The sequence below is a fragment of the Choloepus didactylus genome, chromosome 10 (genome assembly GCF_015220235.1).
Source record: "Choloepus didactylus isolate mChoDid1 chromosome 10, mChoDid1.pri, whole genome shotgun sequence".
Taxonomy (NCBI): Eukaryota; Metazoa; Chordata; class Mammalia; order Pilosa; family Megalonychidae; genus Choloepus; species Choloepus didactylus.
Window position 1 is genome coordinate 97,248,471 of NC_051316.1, and position 18,917 is coordinate 97,267,387.

The 18,917-nt window shown below is 38.4% G+C and overlaps 1 protein-coding gene across 6 annotated transcripts in view; it reads left to right on the forward strand.

The window, feature by feature from the left end:
- The window catches only part of NR6A1 (nuclear receptor subfamily 6 group A member 1), a 280,389-nt gene that overhangs the window by 162,716 nt on the left and 98,756 nt on the right, over nucleotides 1-18,917 (forward strand). The window lies entirely within an intron of this gene.

Here is an 18,917-nt window from a genome sequence, read left to right on the forward strand (position 1 = left end):
TGGGGCAGGGAAGATTTCTTGGAAGATTGAGTGGTTTATCCTCCAGAATTTCTTCTCTCCTATGCTTCCTTTCTCCGGCTCTTCCTTCCTTTTCTTTAGTTTAGCCAACAAATACTCATTGAGCATCTGCTTTGTGTCGGGATACAATGATGAGCATGAATAAGGGGCACAATCCCTGTCCTCATGTAGCTCGGAGAATATATATATATCTCCCAGATAACATATATATCTAATATAACATATATATATAATTAGCTGAGAATTAAAGAATTCATGGAAATAGCCAGGAAAAAGGAACAGTATATGCAAAGGCACATTTGAGAAACCACAAATAGCACTATTTGTTGAGAACACTGGGAGTATAAGAGAGAATGGAGAGGTTGGCACAAGGCTCAGTCAGGAAGGTCCTTGTAAGCTTTGGGAAGGTGCTTTATTCTGAAGGCAATGAAAGGAGAGTGACATTTTATTTGAGTTTTAGAAAGCAGCCAGGGTGGAGAATTGGGGGTAGGGGAAAAATAGGAGCAAGACAGACAGATCTATAAAGAAACTCTTGAAATAAGACAGATGAAATATAATAGTGGTAAGACTAGGGCAGAGGAGATGGAAATAGATTCAGGACCACTTATTTATTAGTTTGTTTATTTTTTATTATCAGATTTTATATATACATAGAAACACATAAAACAATCTAATGAATGCCAGTCTCAACAACCATCAACCAGTGGCTAATCCTGTCCCACCCAAACCTCCATCCACTCCCTCCCCTTCCATATTACTTTGAAGCAAATCTCAGGCATCATATTTTATCCAAGAATATTCCAGTGTGTACCTCTCTAAAAGATTTCTTTTAATCTCTAGGTTTCTCCTGCATCTTATTTTTTCCTTATAGCTTAATTTGTTTAAAAGATTGAGTGGTTTATCCTCCAGAATTTACATAGCCTAGATTTTGCTAACTGCATCCTGTGTTGTAGATGAACATGTTCCTTGGAACTCTGTAGTTCTCATATTTTAGAAGTTGGATCCGAAGAAGGCTTGATCACCTTCAGTTTCAACTTCTTTGGCAAGTCTACTTTATAGGGATTATTGAGTTTTTCCATCAGAAGGTCTTGTTTTCTCTTTTTGTAATGTTAGCAGCTATTGATGATCAGTGTTTAGGATCCATTATTTCATGGTAACATTCTAATGTCAGTATTTCAAAATGGTGATATTCTAATTCCAGAATTTCTTATTCACTTATTAGCTGGAATGCTTCTGTAAAGAGAAATTTTTCCACAGCTATTTATTACCCTATGGTATAGTTCACCTAGGAAAGGCAAGATAAATATACTTGATACTTTCCCTTTATTTACTAATTTTCAAAATGATGCATTAGTTCCTTAGCATCCTTCAGTGGTGACAAATTAATTTTTTAGTATCATTATTAGCTCATGGATTTAAACATTTATGTCTCAATTAATTGTAATTTTAAAGGATATTCAATTTGTTAGTACCTCTTTAGGATGGTTGGTTGGACAGTTTTTGAGGGGATAGAAAAGAGAAGAATTAGTGACTAATTGAATGTGTATGAGGTTGAAGGGGAGACAGGAGTCAAGGAAAGAGTTCCAAGTTTTTGGCTTGGGTGGTTTATGCCATTCACTGAAACATGTATCCCAGAAAGAGGAACAAACAGCTTTTAAAAGGAGTACATGTCTAGACATGTCTGAGATGCATATGATACATCTAGATGAAGATGGCCAATGAACAGTTGGATATTAGGATGTGAAGCTCAGGGGAGCAGTCTGTTACTCTAGGACCCAGGATAGGGTTCAGAAGCTATGTATAGTTGACTCAGATTGGGATTATGTGTGTTCTATTTTTTTGTATAATTTATAGCCTGTGGTATTATATATTGTTGGATAAAAACCAGTTCCTTTGCCAGTTGGAGCCAAGTTCTGTCCCAAAGTGAGAAGAATGCTAAGCCCCTACTGCCTTCTCTTTTTCTTGTGCCTATCCTTAGAAAGTCAGATTCAATCTCTAATAGAGTAGGAAGGAAGGGGTTGGTTGCAGGTAGGATTGCCACTTGACTGACTTGTAACCAGTACTATTGGTTTTTAAATTTATTATACCCAGTCCCTCATTTTGATCTCTTTACAAAGGTAGGATTTATTGGAAGTGGAATTGGAACTGGGTGAACTGGTTTTGGCTCTGCAGGAATGGCTTAGGGTAGTCCTTTTGTGAATATTTGTATTCCTGAAGGATTTTCTTTCCCTTTCCCATGCTCCTGCCCCCTGAAGCAACTCCCGCCTCCTCCCTTCCTCCCCTCCTTCCCTCCCTCCTTTCTTCTCTCCTACGCTTCCTTCCTCCAGCTCTTCCTTCCTTTTCTTTAGTTTAGCCAACAAATACTCATTGAGCATCTGCTTTGTGTTGGTATACAATGATGAATATGAATAAGGGGCACAATCCCTGTCCTCATGTAGCTCGGAGAATATAGATATATCTCTCCCAGATAACATATATATCTAAGAGATATATGTGTTAATCAAAAGATCACCAGCAACATGTGATTCCACACTAATACAGGAAGCCAGAAATTAGGATATATTGTTGTCAGGAATCTTTTGCTACCAGTGCTGTGGCTTCATTGCTGGAAGATTCAGTATCATGTAAATTTATGAACAGAAAATGTGTGTAAAACACAGGGTCTGACACATAGGGGACCCTGAAGTGGAATTTGTCTAGGAGGGAAAAAAAAAAAGAAAAACTCCTCTGAGGTAAAATAAAAGAGTTAGAGAATGTAAAAATGAATTAGAATATAAATGCACCATTTAAAACTTTAAAAAGAATTGGCACCCCACCAAACCATCCCTGGCCTCCCACTCCTGCCCCCTGCTCCTGCCCCATATACACACACACATCAAAAGCCTTGTAATTGCTTTGGCATATTATGTGCTAAACCCAGGGCTGGACCCTGGGATTACTAAAGCATGAATATTTGGGGCATAGTAAGATTAATAAGGAAAATAGAACTGTTAAAAAAAACCAAAAAACTAGGTGATACATAATGTCATGATATATTTTAGGGATCCAGAGAGTGCGGAAGAAGGAGGGTGTGATTTGATTCTGCCTGGTTTGAAGGCTGGGAGGATAGTCTTAGAATATTTCACAAAGTAGGTGATACTTAAATTATATCTAGAAAGATGAGCAAGTAGGTATGGGATATAAGGAAGTAGTGAGCAGATGGAATAGTTTAGCCTATTTGTACAGCAAGTATGTGACTTTGGCTGCAGTAATGGGTACTTGTAGGGAGTGGTGGGAAAAGAAGCTGGAGAGGTCAACAGGAGCTGGATTATAAAAGGACCTTGGGAGTATAGACCTTTCTAGTATGGTGCCTGGGAGCCATTGATTGGGCACAGTGAGCTCTTGCCACAGTCATCGGGGTTTTATCTTGCAGGCCTTTGCTTAGAGGCTTCAATTACATAAAACTGGGTTTCTTGTGGGCAGAAGCCTTTTCGTATGACTTTTTCTGGGTCAGGCAGATGGATGAATAGACAAATGAAACAACCTGAGATGTGAGGGCTGAGGCCAGGGTCTGCCTGGAAACTACTGGGTTTTAAGCGGTCTTCCTTTTTAGGAGCACTAGAGGAGAAAAGCAGTTAGCCCATTTGCCCTGCCCCAGATCTGTGACTGCTTTTTACTACTTTGATCTTTTTTACTTCAGTTGCACATGTTGCTTAACAGCAGTTTAAGCTGTCTCTATATTCAGAGCTGCAGTATTTATTTGCATTACTCTATGGCCTGATCTGGGTCTTAATTGTGAAGAAGGTAAACAGGCAAGGGTGCCATATGGGATGAATCAAGTCCCAGCTTGTTCAAATCTCTCAGACATAATAGTTGGCTGCATTTATGTTTGTATGCTGTGTATCTGATTTATTTTCTTTTCATTCCAAAGGGACAGATTTATTCATATTATAATTTTCTCTTAATGGTGATACTTTAAAAATTCATACACAACCCCTGCCCTGGTCAAAATGGCAGAGCGAGAAGCTTCAGGGCTCTATCCCCTTCAAAGAAGTTTTGAAAACCAGTAAGAAGTGGGAGAAATATCTTTCTCAAAGCTTCAGAAAATAGTTGAAGGGTTGCAGTAACAGGGCAAGTGCCAAAACAGGAAAAAGGCCACTTAAAAGTGGTAGGATATCCTTGTGCCCTGGCTGACCCTTTCTCACTCCACACCAGTTCAGCATAGAGCCAGCCTATGCTCCCTGTGGAGATCCTTTTTCCCAGTTTTGGAGGGAGCAGAGTAACCTTTCTGCACATCCTAGGAGCTTGTATATTTGGCCAAATCTATCTGGTGGTGGCCTGAGGGATTTGCCATTTCAGAACTTGCCCTGCTTATAGAAGGCAGTACACACAGCTCTCCTACAGAATGCTGCAGGAGAATAGTCAATTGGCTGCCTGAGGCAAGGGATTTCTGGCTGGAGGAAATACAGAGCACTGCCTGGGACCATGAGGAAACTATTTCCTAAGGAAGAGGTAACATTTGAATCCATGTAAACGGAAATTTCTAGAGCGAAAAGTGCATGTCTAAGACAAGATTCGTGCACACATCAGACCAGGGTGGCCCCTACACTTTTGCCTGGAGCTATTTTCTGAACTCATTATATGGATGAACACAGAAAGAGAGCACTTACAGAAATCAATCTGCAAAGACTGGGAAAGGCGTTTTCTTTCCTTCCTTCCTCCCTCCCTCCCTCCCTTCTTCTCTTCTTCCCTCCCTTCTTTCCTTCCTTCTCCAGGCATTGAAGTAAAGCTCTATCATAACACTAGCTGGATATAGGCTTAGCCTCAGAGTCTAAATTCCAGCAATAACACACTAAAATATCAAAATGTCTAGGTTTCAATAAAAGATTACAAAACATACAAAGAAACAGGAAGTAATGGTCCTTTGCCTGAAGATTGAAGCATTAGAAACCACCAATGAGGAGGATTGGACCTGGGACATTCAAGACAAAAATTTTTAACAAATGGTCTTTGTTTTAGTTTCCTAGCTACCAAAGCAAATACCATACAAAGGGTTGGTTTAAACAATGGGAATTCATTGGTTTGCAGTTTTGAAGTTAGAAGTCCAAAATCAAGGTGTCATCAAGGCAGTGCTTTCTCCCAAAAAGACTATTGCATTCTGGGGCTCGCTGCTGGTGATCCTTGGTCCTTGGCTTTTTCACATGGCAATGCACTTGGCAGCCTCCCCTGCCTTCTCCCTTCTCTTCCAGGTTCCAGTGATATTCAGCTTTTGGGTGCTCCCTCTGGCTTTCTCTCTTTCTGTGACCTTCCTTAAAAGGCTATCAATAATATGATTAGGACCCCTCCTAATTCAGCTGGGCCACACCTTAACTGAAGTAACCTCATCAAAAGATCCTATTTTCAGGGGCTCATACCCACAGGAATGGGTTATGTTTAAGGACATATTTTTCTGAGGTACATAGTTCCAAGCCACTACAGTCCTAAATTTGCTCAAAGAGATAAAGGAAAACATGGACAAAAAAAAAAAAAAGGAATTTAGGAAAATAATAGATTAAAACAAAAAGAATATCAATAGAGAGGTGGAAATTGTGAAAAGGAACCAAACAGAGATGAAGACCACAGTAACAGAAACTAAAAATTCCCTAGAGGGGTTCAACAGCAGATTGGAGCTGGCAGAAGAAGGAATCAGTGAATTTGAAGATAAGCCAATTGAAATCATCCAGTCTGAGGAGCAGACAGAAAAAAGAATGAAGAAAAGTGACCAGAGCCTGAGGAACCTGTGGGATATCATCAAGCATACCAATATACACATTGTGGGAGCCCCAGAAGGAGAAGAAAGAGAAAAAGGGCCAGAGAAAATATTCAAAGAATTAATGGCTAAAAACTTACCAAATTTAATGAAAGATCTGACTGTACACATCCAAGACGTTCAGTGAACCCCAAACAGAATAAACCCAAATAGACCCATATCTTGCATTGTTTTAATCAAATTGCCCAATGCCAGCGATAAAGAGAGAATTCTGAAAGCCACAAAAGAGAAGCAACGTGTCACATACAAGGGAGCCTCAAAATAAGATTAAACACTGATTTCTCATCAGAAACCATGCAGGCAGGAAGACAATGGGAAAACATTTAAAGTACTGAAAGTCAAAATTGCCAACCCAGAATTCCATATCTGGCAAAACTCTCTTTCAAAAATGAGGGAGGGGACCAAGATGGTGGCGTAAGATGCTCCAGGGTTCTGTTCCCCCACAGAATCTTTGAACAATTTGCAACAACTGTCAGAGCCATCTTCCTCAAAACTCCAGGAAAACAGTTAAAGGGTTGCAGTAACTGGACGAGTGCCAAATCAACAAAAGTCAGTTTTCAAAACAGTAGCGGAAACTTGTGGCACCCTTGCTAGCTCCTCTCCCATCCCTGCTGCAGCATGGTATGGCACCCATGTATGCTTTTACCCATGTGTGCAAACTGGAGTGCCAGTATGTCAGTGCCACACTATCAGGTGAAAGACTGAATCAGGAAACTTGTCGCAGGCATGCCTTCCCAGAACTTTACCTGCAGGTAGAAGTAACTTGCAGAGAGCTAAAGGTGTGTAAGAAACAATTAAGTCAAAATGGCCTGGGGAAAAACTTAACTTATATTAAAACATAAAATGGAGGACACAGGAAGGGGAGAAAGTCTCTCTCTAAGCCCCACTCAACAAATAAATTCATTAACTACCCCCCACCCCACCCCACCCATGAGGAACCTGACCTGACTCCCAGGGGAATGAATCTCCTTGGCAACGTGGGACATGATTCCCAGGAATGAACCTGGTCCTGACAGTGAGGGATTGAAAATGCCTACTTGACCAAAGGGGGAAAGGAGGGGAATAAAGGTAACAAGCAGAGGTCACAGAGGCTCAGAGATCCCAAATAGAGTCAAGAGGCTATCCTGGAGGTTACTCTTATGCAGGTTCCAGCTAGACATCCCAACTGGCCACAGCATGCCATGCCCTTACCAAAAGTAGTCCCCAAATACCTAGGTCTCTACCCAATATTCTATAAAACATGTACTCATTAAATTTTTATCTTTCAGAAACTTTAATCCACCAGGGTGTTCCTATACCAGACAAGTCCTAAAACCCAGAGGCAATAGCCTCTTTAAGATCAACTATCAGATATGGTCCCCTTCCCCATGCTGTTGACACCCCTTTTAATATGAACAAGTTAGGGTGCTCACTACCTAAACATCCCTGAAGATGGAGAAAGAGACTAAGTGAGAGGAAGGAGTAGCAACAAACAAGATAAGATTGAACAAAGGTCTATGAATACTAAAACTTTAAATAATTATATATATATATATATGTGTGTGTGTGTGTGTATGTATATATATATTTATATATATATATGTGTATATATATTTATTTATTTATTTGGATGCTTGGGTGTTGGAAGGACTGGAATGAGGTAAATGACATGGTGGAACTGTAGCCTATAGTGTCCTTTGGGATTTGCTCTATAGCTGCTTGTTGAATTGTGCCTTGAAGGTCTTCACTTTTCTGTATATACCTTGTATTGCATAAAAAGGAAAGAACTGAAATTGTGGAACTGTAATCCATAAAAATTTTTGAAATTACCTGTATGACTGCTTGTTGAGCTGTGTGAGAGATAACACCTTTCTGTATGTAAGTTATATTTTACAATAATGAATGGAAATGGCTGAAGTTGTGGAATTGTGATCCATGACATTCTTTGAGATTTGCTCTTTCTAACTACTTATGAATTGTACATTGAAAGTTATCACTGTTATGTTTATATGTTAAGTTCACAATAAAAAAAATGGAAAAAAAAAAGAAAATAGAGGGAGCATTAGAATTTCTATAAACTGGGGCATTCCTAAGGCCAGGAACAAGCATTAGCTCAGGACAAGAAGCAGGATCCACACAGGCTGAGATCAGACAGAGAGGACCCGACACTTCACATATGGCTTTGGCTGATCTTCTTGATAGCAGAGCTAAACTTTGTAGGAGAATACCAGCCACAGCAGGGCCAGTTTGCAAAGACAGTGAAAACTGTTTTTTTTTGTGTTAGTTTTTGTTTGTTTTTTGCTAGCTCTTGGCACTTAAGGAAATATCTGTCATATCACTAGATGGTACAAACATAAGGAACAAAATACTATCAAACCAAATTCAGCGGCATATGAAAATAATTATACACCATGACCAAGTGGGATTTATTGCAGGTAAGCAAGGTTGATTCAACATAATAAAATCAATTAATGTGGAAACCACATTAACAGAATGAATGAAAAAAATGGTCATGTCAGTTGACACAGAAAAGGGATTAGACAAATCTAGAACCCTTTTTGATAAAAAGACCTAAAAAGCTGTGAATAGAAGGAAACGTCTTTATCAGGACATATATGAAAGCCTGCAGCTAACATCATATTCAATGGTGAAAGACTGAAAGCTTTTCTTCTAAGAACAGAAACACCACAAGGATGCCCACTATCACCACTGTTAATCAATAGTGGACACTCTAGCCAGGACAGTTAGGCAAGAACAAGAAATAAAAGGCATTCAAATCAGAAAGGAAGAAAACTTTCCCTATTTTGCAGGATGACATGATCTTATATATAAAAAATCCTGAAAAATCCACAAGCACCTAGAGCTAATAAATTAATTCAGCAAAGTGGGAGGGTACAAGACCCAACATGGAAAACCAGTAGTGCAGTACCATGAAACTCCTAGAAGATAATGTGTAGAAACATCTTCAAAACCTTGTATTAGGAGGTTGCTTAGACCTTACACCCAAAGCACAAGCAACGAAAGAAAAAATACATAAATGGGAACTCCTCAAACTTAAAAGCTTTTGTACCTCAAAGTAATTTGTCAAAAGGTGGAGGCAGCCAACTCAATGGGAAAAAGTATTTGGAAACCATGTATCTGATAAAAGACTGATATCTTGCATAAATAAAGATATCCTACGACTCAATGACAGTAGTACAAATAACCCAGTTATAAAATGGGCAAGAGATATGAAAAGACATTTCTCTGAAAAGAATACAATGGCTAAAAAACACTGATGAAAAATATTCATCTTCACTAGCTATTAGGGAGATGTAAATTAAGACCACAATGAGATATCATCTCACACCAGTTAGAATGGCTGCCATTAAACAAACAGGAAACTACAAATGCTGGAGAGGATGTGGAGAAATTGGAACTCTTATTCATTGCTGGTGGGACTGTATAATGGTACAGCCACTCTGGAGGACAGTCTGGCATTTCCTTAGAAAACTAGATAGCAAGTTACCCTACAATTCAGCAATTTCACTTCTTGGTATATACCCAGAAGATCTGAAAGCAGTGACACGAACAGATATTTGCACACCAATGTTCATAGCGGCATTATTTACAGTTGCCAAGAGATGGAAACAATCCAAATGTCCTTCAACAGATGAATGGATAAATAAAATGTATATACAAACGATGGAATTACTGACGCAGCAGTAAGAAGGAGGTGAGGTTGTGAAACATATGGCAACATGGATGAACCTTGAAGACATAATGCTGAGTAAAATAAGCCAGACATAAAGGAGAGATTACTGTATGTTACCACCTAATATGAACTGTCAAAAATGTAAGATAAGGGTCTTAAAATGTAGAATGTAGGGACCTAGAGATAGTCAGAAACCTAATGAAGGGGGAAGATTAATCTGATATGTACAGATTTGATAATGAGGGTGATCTTAATGATATGGGATGGTCAGGAGTGACTACAGTTCATTAATGGCATTATAAATATCAGTGACGCATTGAAGGTGAACATGTTCGTAAATGGTTATTTAAGGGAAGCAACCCGTGGAGAGAGCACTATAAACCTAAATAAGTGTTAGCACAATAAACTTTTAAGGTATGACACTGCTGCAGAGGGTTAACAATAGAGTGGTATAGAAAAGCTACCCATTACATATTAATGACTATATTTAATAGGAATATCTTACCAACTCTACACTAATATTAGGTGAATAATTAGCAGCTGATAAGAGCTCTGGGATATGTTATGTTATGATAATTGTTTAAAGTTGAGAGTGATGATTGTGCAACTAAGTGAAGATAATGTAAGAAACTGACCATCTATCTTGGGATAGAATATATATTAAGTCATGTTAGGAACCCACTACTTAATAAATCAAGCCCTTGACTTGAGACTTGCTCTTGTGAAATTTAGGGTTGTAAATAGGCTGAGCCCTCCTATAATTATGCATAAAAGGCTCCTCCAGGCATCCTCTTTGTTGCTCAGATGTGGCCTTTCTCTATCTAAGCCGAACTTAGCAAATAAATTCATTAACAACCCACCACCACCCCACTACCACCACCCCACGTGGGACATGACTCCCAGGGGAATGACTCTCTCTGATGATGTGGGACATGATTCCCAGGAATGATCCTGGTCCTGGCAGTGAGGGATTGAAAATGCCCACTTGACCAAAAGGGGGAAAAAGTGAAAGGTAACAAGCTGAAGTCATAGTGGCTAAGAGATCCCAGATAGAGTCAAGAGGCTATCCCAAAGGCTTCTCTTATATGCAAGTTTCAGCTAGACATCCCAATTGGCTACCGCATGCCATGCCCTTACCAAAAGTAGTCCCCAAATACCTAGGTCTCTACCCGATATTCTATAAAACATGTACTCACTAAATTTTATCTTTCAGATACTTAAATCTACTAGAGTGTTCCTATTACCAGACAAGTCCTAAAACCCAGAGGCAATAGCCTCTTTAAGATGAACTATCAGATGTGGTCCCCTTCCCCATGCTGTTGACACACCTTTTAATATGAACAAGTTACGGTGCTCACTGCCTAGACACCCCTGAAGATGGAGAAAGAGATTGAGTGAGAGGAAGGAGTAGCAATAAACAAGATAAGGTTGAACAAAGGTCTATGAATATTGAAACTTTATATAATTATATATATATTTTTGGATGTTGGGGTGTTGGAATTGCTGGAAGGAGGTAAATGACATGGTAGAACTGTAGCCTGTAGAATCCTTTGGGATTTGCTCTATAGCTGCTCGTTGAATTGTGCCTTGAAGGTCTTCACCTTTCTGTATATACCTTGTATTGCAAAATAAGGAAAGAACTGAAATTGTGGAACTGTAACCAGTAACAATTTTTGAAATACCTGTATGACTGCTGTTGAGCTGTACATTGAGAGGTGACACCTTTCTGTATGTAAGTTATATTTTACAATAATGGAAATGACTGAAGTGTGGAATTGTGACCCATGACATTCTTTGAGATTTGCTCTCAAAGATTCACTACTTGTGAAATCATACATTGCAAGTTATCACTGTTGTATATATATGTTAAAGTTCATAATTTAAAAAAGGGAAAAAATAAAATGTATTACAAAGCCACATGTAAAGAAAACAGCATCGTACTGGCACAAGGACAGACATAAAACCAGTGGAATAAAATGGAGAATTCAGAAATCAGCCCTCTCATTATGTCAACTGATTTTTGAACAAAGGTGCTAAGTCCACTCAATTGGGAAAGGAATAGTCTCTTTACCAAATGGTGCGGGAGAATTCCATGTTTGAAAAGAATGAAGATGGACCCCTACCTCATACCTTAAACAAAATTCAGCTCAAAATGGATCAAACACCTAAATATAAGAACCAGAACTAGAAAACTCCTAAAAGATAACATAGAGAAGCATCTTTAGGACCTTGTGTTAGGAATGGTTTCTTAGACTTGACACCCAAAGCACAAAAGCAACAAAAGAAAAAATAGGTAAGTGGGACCTCATCAAAATTAAAAACTTTTGTGCATCAAAGGACTTTTATCATCAAAGTAAAAAGGAAGCCTACAGAATAGGAAAAAAAATGTTTGGAAACCACAAGTCCAATAAGAGTTTAATATCCATGATATATAAAGAAGTCCTAAAACTCCACAACAAAAAGACAATAACCCAGTTACAAAATGGGCAAAAGATTTGTATAGATATTTTTTGCATAGAAGATAAACACATGGCCAAAAAGCACATAAGAAGATGTTTGTGAAAATGTTGCTTCAACATCATTAGGTATTAGGGACATTGAAAACAAAATCACATTGAGATACCATTTCACATTCACCAGAATGGCCACTATGTAAAACAAACAACAACAACAACAACAACAACAACAAAAACAGAAAAAAAGTGTTTCAGAGGATGTGGAGAAATAGAAATGTTTGTTCATTGTTGGTGGGAATGTAAATTGGTGCTGCTGCTGTGGAAGACAGTTTGGTGGTTCCTCAGAAAGTTAAATATAGAATGACCTTAGGACTTGGCAATCCCACTTCTAGGTATATACCCAGAAGAATGAAAGCAGGAAGTTGAGCAGTATTTGCACACAGATGTTCACAATTGTCAAAAGGTGGTGGAATGAATTACCCATATGTCAATCAATAGATGAATGGATAAACAAAATGTATTATATTCATGCACTGGAATACTATTCAGCCTTAAAAGTAATGAGGTTTTGATACATGTGACAACTTGCAGAACCTTGAAGACATCATCTTGAGTGGAATAAGCCATACACAAAAGTACAAGTATTTTGTGACCTTACTGATAAGAAATAATTAAAGTAAGCAAATTCATAGAGTCAGAAACTAGAATGCAGGTTATATGGGCCAGAGTGGGGATAGGGAATGGAGAGTTAATGTTTTTTTTTTTGGTACAGAATTTCTGTTTGGGGTGATGGGAAAGTTTTGGTCATGGGTTAGTGGTGATGGTTCCTCAACATTGTGAATGTAATTAATAGCACTGAGTTATGTATTTGAATGCAATGAAAAAGGGAAGTCTTAGGTTGTATATATTACTGGAATAAAAAATTAAAAAAAAAATAGGACTGTGCAATTATACCAGTACTATTGTATTTTTCATTTGTAACTCCACTTTTCACTGCCTACAGGATCTAAAGGGTACATGCATAAATTTTAATGATAAATTGATAGTTTTTGACTTACAGTGTGTAAAAAATGTAATTTGAGACAAGAACTACATCAAGGTGGGTGGCATAGGGTATCGGAACTTAGTTTTTGTATTCTATTGAAATTAAGTTGGTATCAAAGCAGACAAGATTGTTCAAGATTTAAGATATTAAATTTAAGCCCCATGGTAACCACAAAGATGATATCAGAGAATATGCAAAGTTACGGAAACTGAAAGTTGAATACAGTTATTGGGGTTGGGGATAGGGAAAATGGGGAGTTAATACAAAATGAGTGTAGGGTTTCTGTTTGGGGTTAATGGATTAGTTCTAGTAATGAATGGTGGTGAGGGTACTATGATATTGTGAATGTTTCCATAATTAAGAAAAAAAGGAGAAAAAAGAGATAATGATTAAATACACTGCGTGCTGCTGGCTGGGATCTAAGAATAGAGAAAATGCTCAAAAGGATACTATTGGGACATAAGAAGAATTGGAATATAGAATGCAAACTTTGTAAGTTAACTGCACTGAAGGTGATTACATAAGTGAATTTATCTTTTTTCAAAAGAAATGTGTATGGAAGTGTCAAGTGTTCAAGGAGTATGATGTGTGCAACCTGCTTTTAAATGTTCAGGAGATAGATAGATGATAGATAGATAGATAGATGTATGTATGTATGTATGTATGTTCAGGAGATAGATGATAGATAGATAGACAGATACAGCAAAGTAGCAAAATGTTAAAATTGGTGGATCTGGGTATCCAGGTAGGTAGGTGGGGGTATGTTGATATTCTCTGTATGGTGTTTATATTATTTTTGTATCTGTCCTGTATAAAAAGTTAAAAAATTATACACAAAATCTTGACTGGGTGCATTAGTGTTGATTAGATTGTAATTCTTTTGGGTGTTTCCATGGAGATGCGACCCACCCAACTGTGAATAATGACTCTGATTCATAGTTTCCATGGAGGTGTGGCTCTGCCCATTCAGCATGGGCCTTGATTAGTTTACTGGAGCACTATATAAGCTCAGACAGAAGGAGCGATCTTGCTGCAGCCAAGATGGACACTTTGAAGAATGCACAGGAGCTGAGAGAATAGCTGCAGCTTACAGAGATATTTTGAAGACAGCTGTTGGAAGCTGATGCAGACATTTTGGAGAATGCCATTTTGAAACACATCCTGGGAGCAAGCAGACACTAGCCATGTGCCTTCCCAGCTAACAGAGGTTTTCCAGATGCCTTTGGCCATCCCTCCAGTGAAGGTACCCGATTGTCAATGCATTACCTTGGACACTTTATGGCCCTAGGACTGTAACTGTGTAACCAAATAAACCCCCTTTTATAAAAGCCAATCCATTTCTGGTGTTTTGCATTCCAGCAGCATTAGCAAACTGGAACAGATTTTGGTACCAGGAGTGGGGTGCTGCTGAGTTTGCAAATACCAAACATGTTGGAACAGCTTTTTAAATGGATAAGGGGAAGATTCTGGAAGAATTGTGAGGTGCTTGATAGAAAAGGCCTAAACTGCTTTGAAGAGACTGTTTGTGGAAATATGGACTCTAAAGACATTTCTGATGAGGCCTTGAGCAGAAATGATGAATGTGTTACGAGCTGTAAGAAAGGCGAACCTTGTTTTAAAGTGGCAGAGAATTTAGCAAAATTGAGTCCTGGTGTTAGATGGAAGGAAGAATTTGAGAGCGACAAGCTGGGATACTTGGCTGATGAGATTTCAAAACTAAAAGTTGTGGATGTAGCATGGCTTCTCCTTGCAGCTTATAGTAAAATGCAAGCGGAGAGAGATAAACTTAGAACTGAATCTTGGGTTCAGAGAAACCAGAAACTGATGGTTTGGAAAATTCCAGGCTTCCATGGGATAGAACCCCAGAAGCTACAACCAAGAGGGACATTTTGAAGACGCACAGGAGCTGAGAGAGGAGCTGCAGATGAGAAACAGTTTAAAGACAGCTGTTGAAAGCAGACTTGTGCTCCGGAGAAGCCAATAGAGGAAAAAATTCCCCAAAGAGCAATTAAAGAGTGACATGTTTTGAGGAACTGCAGCCTAGAGAGGAACGTCCTGGGAGAAAGCTGTTTTGAAACTAGAACTTGGGAGCAGACACCAGCCATGTGCCTTCCCAGCTAACAGAGGTTTTCCGGACGCCATTGGCCGTCCTCCAGTGAAGGTACCTGATTGTTGATGCATTACCTTGGACACTTGATAACTTTAAAGACTTTGACTGTGTAACCAAATAAACCTCCTTTTATAAAAGCCAATCCATTTCTGGTGTTTTGCATTCCGGCAGCATTAGCAAACCGGAACACTGGGGAATTAGATTTTTCAAATGGTAGAAGGCTCATCTTTTCCAGGTTACTCAGTTTGCAGATGGGAAGCTGATCCATAGTAAAATCTCTTCCATTGTCTCAAAAATGTCTTTTTACAGTTGATTTGCTCAAATCAGGATCTAAACAAGGTACATACATTGCATTTTGTTTTTTTATAGATAAGGTTACTCTTAAAGCATACCCTGTAGTCCTTTTTTTCCACAGTTAATCATGCTACTTTGCTACATATAGAAGTAAGTATGGACCTCCTAGCATTGGCATGAGAAAGCCCCTTTCTACCTTTAATACTTTTCTATTTGTTTGCTTGTGGAACTCCAAGGTTCAGCTCAAATGTAATGCACTCTCTGTGGTATCTCACTCAGATCTAATGAATTGTTCCTTCATCTGTGTTTCCCTAACATTTAGTACCCACTTCTGTTACAGCACTCGTAACATCATAGTATCATTTATCTGTTTAACATATGTGTGCTACAAGTATGTTAGTATGGAGGTGGTGGAAATGAAGCTGGAGAGATCAGCAGATGGTGAGCCCTTCCAGGGCAAGGATTATATAATATTCATTTCTGTCACCCCAGCTAGCACAGTGTATCATTTGTTAGAAGATCCTCAGTGAATGTTTGTAGAATTGGATGAAAACAAAGCAAAATAGTTCCTGGAATATTTTATCTTAGTTTCCATTTCTGAGTTTTTTCTCTGAACTGTGAATTCTTTCCAACTCCAGGAGCAAAGCAGAATGCATAACTGGAAATCATATCTAAGTATGTTCTTTGTTTCTCCTGTTCTTTTTCTGCACTCTGGACGTTTACTTGTAAGTCCCAGATTGTATTGACTTCATTTGGCTGTGATTCATTATTCCTGTTCAGTTAAATTAAACTCTTTCCCTTGCCAGAGGGAATGTCTATATCAAGGATCTGACAGATGAGAACCAGAGACCTTAAGATCTTGTTTCTTGTGGTTTGAAAGGTTAAAAAGGAATTTAAAACATTTTCTGCATATTTCTGGTTTTCTAAAATGTACAGATATTCTCTGGTCCTTCTACATCAGAGTGGTCACATGACTTTCAGTTTGCATCAGACTTTCCTTGAAAGCTTCTTCACAATAAATAAAGCTGATACAAGGGGTGACAGTGTAATTGTGAAAGCCTTGTGGATCACACTCCCTTTATCCAGTGTATGGATGGATGAGTAGAAAAATGGGGACAAAAAACTAAATGAAAAATAGGGTGGGGGGGATGAATTGGGTGTTCTTTTTTACTTTTATTTTTTATTCTTATTTTCACTTTTTCTGGTACAAGGAAAATGTTCAAAAAATATATCGGGGTGATGAATGCACAACTATATGATGGTACTGTGAACAATTGATTGTACACTTTGGATGATTGTATGGTATGTGAATACATCTCAATAAAACTGAATTTAAAAAAATAAATAAAACTGAAATGATCCAGTTACGTGTGGCCACTGGAATTGCTATCTTTTGGTTTGGATTAATCCTCTTATTGGAGGACTAAACTTATATCCTGGTACCCTTCAGCTTCAAAATCTGCCATTTGAATAAACAGACAGATGGGAAATTATCTTAAGTGGGGTAACATCTTTAAAGAGGTTTTGCTTTTTTCTAAGATGTCATATTATGGAAGAAATGAAGGACTAGAATATTTAATTTATTTCTCAGTTGGTTTGATGACCCCTGCCTCTTCCTTTCTTTGGGCCTCAATTTCCCCATCTTTTAAATGAAAGGGGAGCCAGTCTCTTACAAGGTTAGCTAAAGTCTGCCATTCATAATTTGGACTCAACTTGAATTCTGTTAGATGTGCAGTATCCACATGTGGCAGATGTTGGTTAGATGTAGAATTTTGTTTATCTACCTTTTTATTCATTACAAAGTTGATATTAGCAAGTACAAAATGTTGCTGATTTCTTGTTTTCTTTTTTCCTTTTCCCATTCATGAATTGCAGGAATCCTTTTAATCTTTTAAACTGATTTATTTATTTATTTATTTATTTATTTTTTGCCTTCACTGCAATTGTTTTTATTATCTTAGTAGGAGGCCTAGTTAAGGTTTAGATTTTGTCTTTTCTATTCAAATGGGCAATGAGGTTCGTGTTCACATTTTCTTTCACCTTCCTCCCAGTAGAGCCTGTAAAGGGCTCAAAAAATGTGTGGGACTGAGGATATTGAAGAAATAAGGTTCTAGATCCAAACATAAGACTTACCTGCCTTCTTAAACTATATTAAAGATTTGTTCCCAGAGTTATGGGTTCAGCAAGAATTACAGCTAAGTTTTACCCTTAAAATTCAAGGGGAAAAAAAAATCAAGGGATCTACTTCAGTCTTGATGCCAAGAGCCATGCCAATAGCTCCCCATTTCATCTTTTCCTCGTGAGTGGTGCAGGAAAGCAAAGGTTTACTCGCCCCCTCTGCTGTGTGCAGGTGCTGAGTTCTGATAAAACATATTTCTTCAAGGAGGCAGAGAGCTGCCCTTTGAAGGGAGGGTTCCCACCTGAATAGCTCTTTGCTGGTAGAGTTTCCCTTTGTTATTTTCCCCCTTTATTCTACTTATAGTCACTTTACTGAAATTATAAACTCTACTATTTAGTACCACAGGCACTAAGAAGAAAATCTTTGTTAATCTCTTGCCTGTGTGGGTATGAGAGAAGAGCTGATCCATGTGTTATATTGTGGTGAGTGTATGTGGTGGCAGTGTCAAAACATTTATTTTTAGGCAGACAAATTATAACCTTTTCTCCTCTAAATCATTGGTCATTTTCTCTTTGGGCCCTACTTTGTAAGATAACCCTAATATTGTTGGTTAGAACAGTCCTCTAGTAACGGCAGCAGCAATATTTCAAGAAAAGTACCCTTTTTTTCTGTAATACTGGTGTAAAATGTGCCTGGCCTTTAAGCTATCCCCCAGGCTAGTCTAGAAAGGAGGGAAGAGTTCATAGAAAGAAATACTTTGCACAATTAAAAAGCATTTATCCTTGGGAATTATTCTCTTTTTGAGTCATTCCACCTTCTCAATGGAACTTGCCCTTTTCTTGTGCTCTGTTAGTTGAATGGATCCCTGAATGCTTGACATCATGTGTCATTAGCATATGGCTCAGATTCTCCAACCTCTACTGCTCTGTGGCAAGGTGTGAGTGTGTACATGTACACCCGGTTTTGTGTTCTCTGCTGTGTGTTGCTGGTATGTTTCAAGAATCAGGAAGGCTACGCATGACGATTGCTTAAGATCTTAGGAGTTTTAGAGGAATGAAGCAAGAAGCTTACTTTACAGATGTAAGCTTTTAGCTGGGGGCAGAGGATGAAATTTCTAACCTTTGCTTTCTAAAAGAATTTTTCAGACTTGGTTTCCTTCTCCACATTCTTTCAAACTAGTTAGTGTGTATAACCAGAGCATGGAAATTAAGGGCCAGAGTTAAAGCAACCCAGCCAACAATTCATAGCTCCACATTTTAATTTTCTCAGAAGAATTTGCCTTGTCATTGTTTATTATAGCGACAAAAAGCAGGGAATCCCCTTCCCCCCAAACAAATGCATAACGCGGAGGTTTGTTTTGTCTTTTCTTTGGACCAAGGGCTTCAGCTCTAAACTTTCTTATCCAGAGTAGAGA